Source organism: Alligator sinensis, unplaced genomic scaffold (assembly GCF_000455745.1).
Source record: "Alligator sinensis unplaced genomic scaffold, ASM45574v1 scaffold570_1, whole genome shotgun sequence".
NCBI lineage: Eukaryota > Metazoa > Chordata > Crocodylia > Alligatoridae > Alligator > Alligator sinensis.
In genome coordinates this window covers 931123-939094 of record NW_005841997.1, presented here as the reverse complement: position 1 = coordinate 939094, position 7972 = coordinate 931123, and the positions used below count along the sequence as shown (strand labels likewise).

General features: G+C 43.2%; 1 protein-coding gene across 7 annotated transcripts in view; it reads left to right on the top strand.

Annotated features, from left to right (window-relative positions):
* Positions 1 to 7972, top strand: part of HIC2 (HIC ZBTB transcriptional repressor 2) — a 99990-nt gene that overhangs the window by 18750 nt on the left and 73268 nt on the right. For 6 of the 7 annotated variants that reach the window (XM_006021520.2, XM_014518963.2, XM_025201500.1 and 3 more), the window contains one exon: positions 1850 to 1939. The gene's annotated coding sequence lies outside the window, so the exon portion shown is untranslated. Of the gene's footprint in view, positions 1 to 285; positions 397 to 1849; positions 1940 to 7972 lie in introns of those variants that run through there. The other variant, XM_025201502.1, reaches the window with a different exon arrangement.

Below are 7972 nucleotides of genomic sequence, written 5' to 3'. Positions count from 1 at the left end.
GCTGATCATACAACCCAAGTAGCAAAAGTCCTTGACAGCATCAAGGGATTTACCCTCCAGAGTGATGCCAGGCGTTGGTTCTTCCACCCCCTGGTACACAATTTGATCACAGTCTTCTTGAGACTAATTGTCAACCCGAAGCTCAGGGAAGATTGACTGTGGACAACCAAGGCTGCATCATCCGCAAACAGGAAATCTCTCAGAAATAGCTCTTTCACCTTGGTTTTTGCTCTAAACCTTGCAGTGTTGAACAAGCCTCCATCTGGTCTGGTTCAAAGATGAATGCCATCATTGCTATCCCTGAATGCATGAAGAAGTAGGAATGAAACGTGGTAGATGGGGCAGGGAGCAGAAAGCACAGGGCAGGAAGCAGAGCCCCAGATTGGGCAGTGGAAGGTAATTGAAGTGACACATAGAGAGGGTGTGGGGGAAGTCTGGCATGCCTGCTGAAAAGGTTGCCTCCTACTGTTCTAGTTATTGAGATATAAAAGTAGCCCAAGCAAGGACTTCACTGGCCAGGTATCTGTTTCCCTTCTGTCAGATCTAGTGTAGTCTGAAATATTGCTTGGAGCTGGGCTCATCCTGTTATATTTATGTCCTGGATGACTGATTCTTGGCTCTGTAGGTAGAAGTCACTTTTGCAAACATCTTGTACGGCTGTTTTGAGTCCTAGTGTTCTGAAGGCACTTGTATACTTGATGCTTCCTGCAGTGGGCAGGTATACAGCTAAGTCAATATTAGTATCACTGCCTATAGGAGGTACTTGTCATCAGCAATCCCCTTTCTGTCCCTGGTCATGCGTACCTCCCTGTTTGGACTCTTTTTAGGCTGTACCAGCCTCAGATTGAGTTAAATGATCAGGTCTCATTCATGAGATGAACTCAAGAGATGCGGTGTCACAAACTGTCAGAGCTCAGTCTCGTACCCTTGCCGTGTGCTCTGTTAGGACTGAAAGAAAGTTGATGTTAGTCAGATGCAAGAAGCACAGAGACCCTGGAGAAGGCTTTTATCAAAAAGCCTATCCTATCCCTCTCCTTCACAAGCCTTGCTAGTATATAAATTGTCCTTTGGTGTCCTGCCTTGCCAAGAGTCCCCAGAGTTGTTCCTCTTAAACTGCTTGCCTACCAAATCGAAGCAGCCATCCCTGCTCCATAAAATGGTAACTCCTATGAAAGAGTTACCTACCGTTTGTGCTGCCTTGGCAGCTTTCAAGACTTTCTGTGTGAAACAATGCAACAGTGATTTCTTCAGAAATCTCTTGTAATCTAACTCGCTGCCAATTTTGGGTGCTGGTAATATCTGCCGTTGAGTATCTCTTGGTTTGGCTTCTGCAGTTCAGGGGCGAGGGGAACTGGCATGGTGTTTACTGAGCTAATAAACTTCTCACTAAACAGAATTCATTGGCTCTCGCTGGCTAATAACCAGGGCCTCCTGCTCCATGCACTAACAGTTGGCTTCATACGTTTCAAAACAAAGCTTTACTTGAAGTGAAAACTTTTTCTTTCAAATAAACCTCAGGTTTTAGTGACATTTTAAATATTCTCCATCACCTTCTTCAGATGTCAGAAATCCTATAACTATGGGGCATATTGCAGAATATACTTTTTACAGTCCTCTGGCTCCAGGAGCCCTCAAAACTCTGCTTGACTCAGAAGCTTTGCCAGTGTAACTTTTGATCTGCAAGAGCCCTTGTCTCTTTAAACCTGCACTAACAAGGTTTTGTTTCCCATATTCGTATTTCAAAGTCTCTACAGATTATTCTGTGTCTATAGGCAGTCACTGTCCTTGGGGCTGCTAGGTGGGCGAGAGCTGAAGTAATACCTTTTTTTTTTTTTTTTTTTGGTTACAGAGTTTGAGATGAATTCCATGACCTTTCCTATGTCCCCAAGTTGAAATCAAGACTGTTCTTTTCTGAGGAGAGGAAGCTTCACCTGAGCAGGTTTGTTTGAAATGTGTACTGGTTTAGCAGCAATATTTCCCCCTCTCTCATAGCAGGAGGGTACTTCGGTGTGTGCAAGTTTGTTCTGCAGATGGTCCTTCTTGTAGGACTGTAGCATTAATGACTCGGATGAGCTCCAGATCTTGTGCCTTTACCTAATGCAGTATAATTTTGCAAACACATGGAATGTGCTCAATATTTAGTTTCTAATGGGGGAAATGAAATGCTCTTAAACCCCAAAATGACTGGCTGTTACATGATGTGCATGTGGCACCTGTTGTCTTTCAAGCAGGGGAGCGGTTAGTCCTAGGGGCTGGAGGTCAGTTAACTTGAATTTCTGTTTCTGGTCTACCACTAACTTGCTCTGAGACCTTGGGTAAACGATTTGACATACCTTAGTTTTCCCATTGGCAGGACAGTAGCAGCAATGTACACCTAGCTTTTGGAAATGACTTTGCAGTCTGCAGCTGAAAGGTGCTATGTGAACATGAAATACTAACCAGTTATTGTTAATAAGCAGTTATGGCAGGCATCTTGATGGGATAAAAATTGCTTTACTGCAGCCCTACACTTACTGGATATACATGCACAACAATAGCTGTTTCCCTTGTATATATATTTGGGGAGGGAGGGCAATTACAGAATTTTAGAAAGGTGGAGAGCAGTTATACAAGGATCAATGAGTTGTTACCAGAAGAAGCTTTCCTGGTACAATATACTTCAGAGCTAAGTCAGTATTTTGAATAAATAAGAGGATAGTGAATACATGCATAGAATAATTTGGAGTTTCTTAGTTGCCCTATGTCCCATTTCCTGTCGTTCAAGGATTTTTGTGGTTTAGATTGAGGGTTTTATTCCATTGCTGTGTGGAGAAGTTGCATTTTTATTAATTGATTTGAGGAGCTAATAGAATAAACCTTTGTTCAGTCAGGCGCAGGGTTTACGGTTCAAAAGCAGACATGAGTTTATTAGGCCAACTCTCATATACTTTGTTGTAATGAAGTATAGTAAATACCTCTAACTGTTTAGACAAATTGCATCTAAATATTAGTGACAGAGAAACTAAGAAATTCCAGTGTGAAGATAAGCAGTCTTTAATGTAGGGAATTTACTGAGCTTTTAGTTTTTAAACAAAAAAGTACAATACATTTTATATTTGGGCTTTGGATTTCCTACAAGCTCCTTTCCCACAAACCTTTTTTGTGAGTTAGTGTGGCCATTCCTGAAGACTATTTATCTTCTGTCCACGGCTGCTGTTAGACATCTGATGTGATTTAGGGAAGTGAACACTTGGATGGATAATATAGCAGTAGTGGCTAATTTTGAAGCAAAGGGGTCATGAAGCAGGTTTACTGAGAGGATGCCTAATAGGGCTGTGCGAAGCTTTGGTAGTCGATTTGATTTGGAGGAGATTCAGCCCCATTCCCCCCCCTCCACCCACCACAACAGACTTACCAGCTGGAGGCAGCTGTGTCCAACATGGTGAGGCCTGCTGCCTGTTTAGTCTATGGCCGAATCTCTGAAGCGGCCCTGAATTTTCATATCCGATTCAGCCAAATCGAATTGGGACAGTGATTTGAATCTCTGAATTGAATCACTGTCCCTCCGAATCGGCCGAATCTGAAGTGAATACTTGCTGCTTTGCATAGGTCCAATGCCTAAGATGCTCTTGTGGGCACAAATCCAGTAGCAACCTGTAGAGCGCTTGGTTGGAGGCCTTGATTTGAGGGTTAATTTGACTTGGAGCCAAAGCCAACAGGGAATGGGTAGGCTTAATCTAGAAACCCCAATTGTCTGTTTCCTTTGATTCAGACCTGTTAGAGAGAGATCATGCCCTGTTGGAGTAGGTGAGTTGCCCTGGGCCTGTGTTTTACATGCTGGTGTTCATGTTGGCACTGCCATTCAGCTGTGAGTAGGAAGGTTCATCTAAAGGTAAAAAACCCCAAATAAACAGGCAGCCATCCTCACCCCAATTCTTTCAGTAAATTGAGCTTTTCAAACTGCGGAAGCACACTGTACAGAAGAGGAATGCTGGCCTCCTCGGGACCCTCTCTGCCCGTTAGTAGTTGTTACTTAGATACAGCATTTTACTTTAAATTGATCTGCAGAATGCCTGCCACTCTGTGTCCTTCCTGGTTTTTCAGTGCACTCCAGCATGTGAATGAGTGCTCCCCTACTTCCACTGGTGAGGACTTAGGCCCCACTGTGCCTTGTCTTGTACCCAACTGCCTGCAAGGTTGGAGACTTCAAGACCTCACAAGACTGAAGTCTGTCTGCCTCTGCTTTTTTAGCTTCCTGTTGGCACCAGTTCCAGGGCAAGATGGTGATTCAAGGCTACAGAACAGGGCTCCTGAGTTATTGGAACTTGTCGTCTAACACTCCATGCTTTCCTCCGTGCATTTTGCCTTTCCAGGCATGCCAGATTGGAATGACCTTCTTTTTAGCCTGGCATCCTTTGTCTGACAGTGCCAAATGCCAGATGCTTCAGGGGACAGGACAAGCAAGCCAGACTTGTGGGTTGTTTGTCTGTTACTATAAGTCATCCTGCAGGCAGGATATAAATCTAAGCAATAAAAATAAACATCTAAAGAATAACTTGCTCATAGGGGAACTTAGTGGTTGGCTTGTGCCCTCGGGTGAGAAGGCTTAGTATTTTGTTTGATGTAGTTGAGCACTCTCATCTTTGCAAAATGTCCAGACCTTTCTTAGAGGTTGTGAGACTGAATCTTGTGCCAATGACTTGCGCTAGTATTTTCTTCTCATTAGGTTTTAAATATGGTTTCACTTTCCTCTCCATTGGCTGTTCCCTTGTTTTTGTACTACCTTTTACGGCGTTGACTGTTTTGCATCCCACTGTCATCTCCCCTTTAAACTAAGCAGCCCCATTTTTTTTTTATTCCCACTTATACCGAGGTCTCTCTATGCTGCTGATAACTTTGTGCCCATATCTCAGTCCTTTCTGTTTCTGCTAGATCTGGAATTCTGTTGACTGGAGCATCTAGTATGGACTTTTGCAAGAGGTGTCTGAAGAGGCAGTCGGTGTGTTAGACTTGTATTGGGATGCTGTGACAGGTTTCAGAATTTTTTGCGTTCAGTAACTCGGTGTTTAAACTCTTCTCTCTTTTTTTTTTGTGCACTAAAGGGAAGAGGCTGCAAGGATAGACTGTAATAGCAATAACAGCTGGTCTTTTCCAGTCAGTACAGGGTCAAGCTCAATAACCAAGTACCATAAAATGTCTATTGCAAGACAGAATAAGAACTCTGTATCTTTTTTCCCCCTTATCCCTACCATCCTTCAGCAGCTGAAACCTTTTGTCACCTGCATAATCAGTGTCTTGCTGTGTATCAGGTATCCAGGTATCTTGCTATGTAGGCATTTTTCTGGTAACTGCTTGGAAGTCATTTCTAGCAACCCAACATGAAGGAGAGAGTCCTAGCCAGCTCCTTGCCAGAGATGAGCAAGACTGTTCTTGATATACAAATCAATTTTATGCAGGACAGCGTCCACTGGGTTAGGGGAGGGAAGTGATGTATTATTATTATAAGTTGCTAATTCTTTCCCAGTCGGTCAATGTCCAAGACTTCTCAGCATTTTGAAACAGTATTTTATTGACCTAAGGATGGAGGTCTCATGTTTGGCAGTCCTGACTCCCTGAGACATTGGTTTTCCTGTTGCTAGAATATTCTGTTTTGGCAGGAGTGCATTTAATCTGCTTTATTAAATGGATATAATTTAGAGAAATGCTGACTCCATGCCCTTACACCTGGTGAAAATGAAAAAGATGGTGGGTGAGAGAGGATGATACACAATAACTGAACACACATTGCATGTGGAAGGAGACCCTTGGCCCTCCATAATACCATTACCCGAATAGTCTTACCTGAACACTTGGTCAGTGTCTCTCATGTTAGATGGGGAGCTTTGCAGCTTACTTGTAGTTATTTTCTGTATTAGTGTTAAATAGCAAAATACATTTTTTTTAAAAAGGAAGAAAAGAAGTACAAGCCAGCATTATCCAGCAGTTTGAGCACAGGAAAGAAAATCCAGCTTCCAAGTCCTGTTTCTAGCTCTGACTGGCTTGCTCTGTAACCTAAAGGCATGTCACATAACCTTTTCAACTGTGGTTCACCCCCACTGGAAACCACGTATAATTTCATTATTCTCTGCAAAGTGGTTTGCTCTGAACTCAGCTGATGAAAAGTGCTGCATCAGTGTAAGAATTTCAGATACATCCTATGGCCTTTGAAACTGTTAGAGGGCTGTATGTAAGCTCTTTGGGTCCTGAACTGTCTCCGTAGATATTTTCCCTGGAGGGGCACTTGAGGTAGTACCACAAAGCAAATAATACTTGAGGTTTGCAGGGGATTGCTTTTTATGACAGTCAGGTTTTAGTAAGGGAATGCAGTATTGGATCCAGGCCTAGAATCAAACTGTTCTAGAGATGGGTTGGATCAGGGATAGGCAGCTTCCGGCACAGGTGCCAGAGCATGGCACACAAAGGCATTTTGCTTGGCACATGTGCCTCAGGGCGGATTGCAGGGAAGGGGCTGGGCCTGTGCTCCCACAGCAAGCATTGGGCTCCTCATGGCCCCACACCCTTTCCACCATCTGCCCTTGGCACACCAACATCTTACAAGTTGAGGTTGGGGTGGGGTGTTTTTGGTACTCTGCCCCAAAACGGTGTTTAGTCTGCCCTGGTGCCTCTAGGCAGGAACGCTGTCAGGACCTTTCTGGTCACTAGCTGTCATTTTAGCTCTTTCTGAAACAATGGCCTTTTCTTTACCTTGTCTGTCCTATGTAGTCATTATGGGGTCAAATCATGTTGTACCCACTTGCACATGACCTTCCTGTTAGACGGACCCAGTGGACTGCAGAGCCCGTGAGGTTCACCCAAATTTATGGCTTATTTGCATGGGGATGCTTAGGAGATTTAATGCAAACTAACTAAAGTTGTGAATGTAAAGTAAATTAGTTCAACTGCCTTGTGCCCTTGTGTGTATGCTCTTATTGAGAATTAAAATGGTCTTAATTCACTGATTTAAGATAGGTTAAGGCAACTTTAATTCTGAATGAGCATGTGTCCATAAGGCGATGGACAGCCCACTTTGAATTTTTAATATTAGTTGATTTACATTTATTTTCAGGAATGTCTTCACGTAGACGAGATTACTTTCTACCCTGTGGAGCAGTGGGAGTCAGTTCTGTCCCATTGCAAGCTGGCCTGCAGCTGACCCTTTCATTGAGGGTTTCTAGCCTTTGATTGGCATTAGCAATTGAGTATGTGTGGCTCATTCCATTTTTCTTCTCTCAGAGCACCCTTCCATACCTCTAATGCTGTTGCAACCTCTAAGCTGCTTGCTCTGGCTTCATTTGCTGTACAAGACAAACTATTTAGTGATTTGCATCATTTCTGAAGGGGGAAAGTCACATTCACATCAATTTTTAGAGAAGCTGATTTTTTTTTTTTTCCATCTGGCTGCCTCTGTCAAGTGAGTGCCAGGCAAAGTGTGTGTGGAGGTGGGCATGTGATGTATAGCTAGAGGTGCAAAGATTTGCACAGTGAAACTCGGCTTGCTCATCATTTGGATGTGAAAGCAAAAAAATCAGTAAAGTTTCATGCACAACTATTTTTGAGGCAGAACTCAAGCAAAAAATGTTTGTCTCTGGGTAGGCATATTTTTCTACTTTGTGGTCTTGTCACATTTTTTCTATGAAAAGTAAAACTAATCACAAGGGCCAAATAAAGTCTTATAAACCCAGGCAGGGCAAACACTACTTAATGAAACTTGCTGGCTTAGTTCAACTCAAGGAGCACTGCACCATCTGAACTCTTGACTGGCAGGTATTGCCCTGCTCTCTTTATTTCACTGTGTTCCTCTGAGCTGAGTTGCCAAATGAAAATGTAGGTAGACGTGTTATAATCCCTTGACTGATTTCTGTAAAGAACCCATAGGCCTGGGCCCTTTGAGTTGCTTCTGCTGGAATTTCCAGTCGGTTGATTCTGCATGTTAGGAGCAATGGGGACAGAGCGA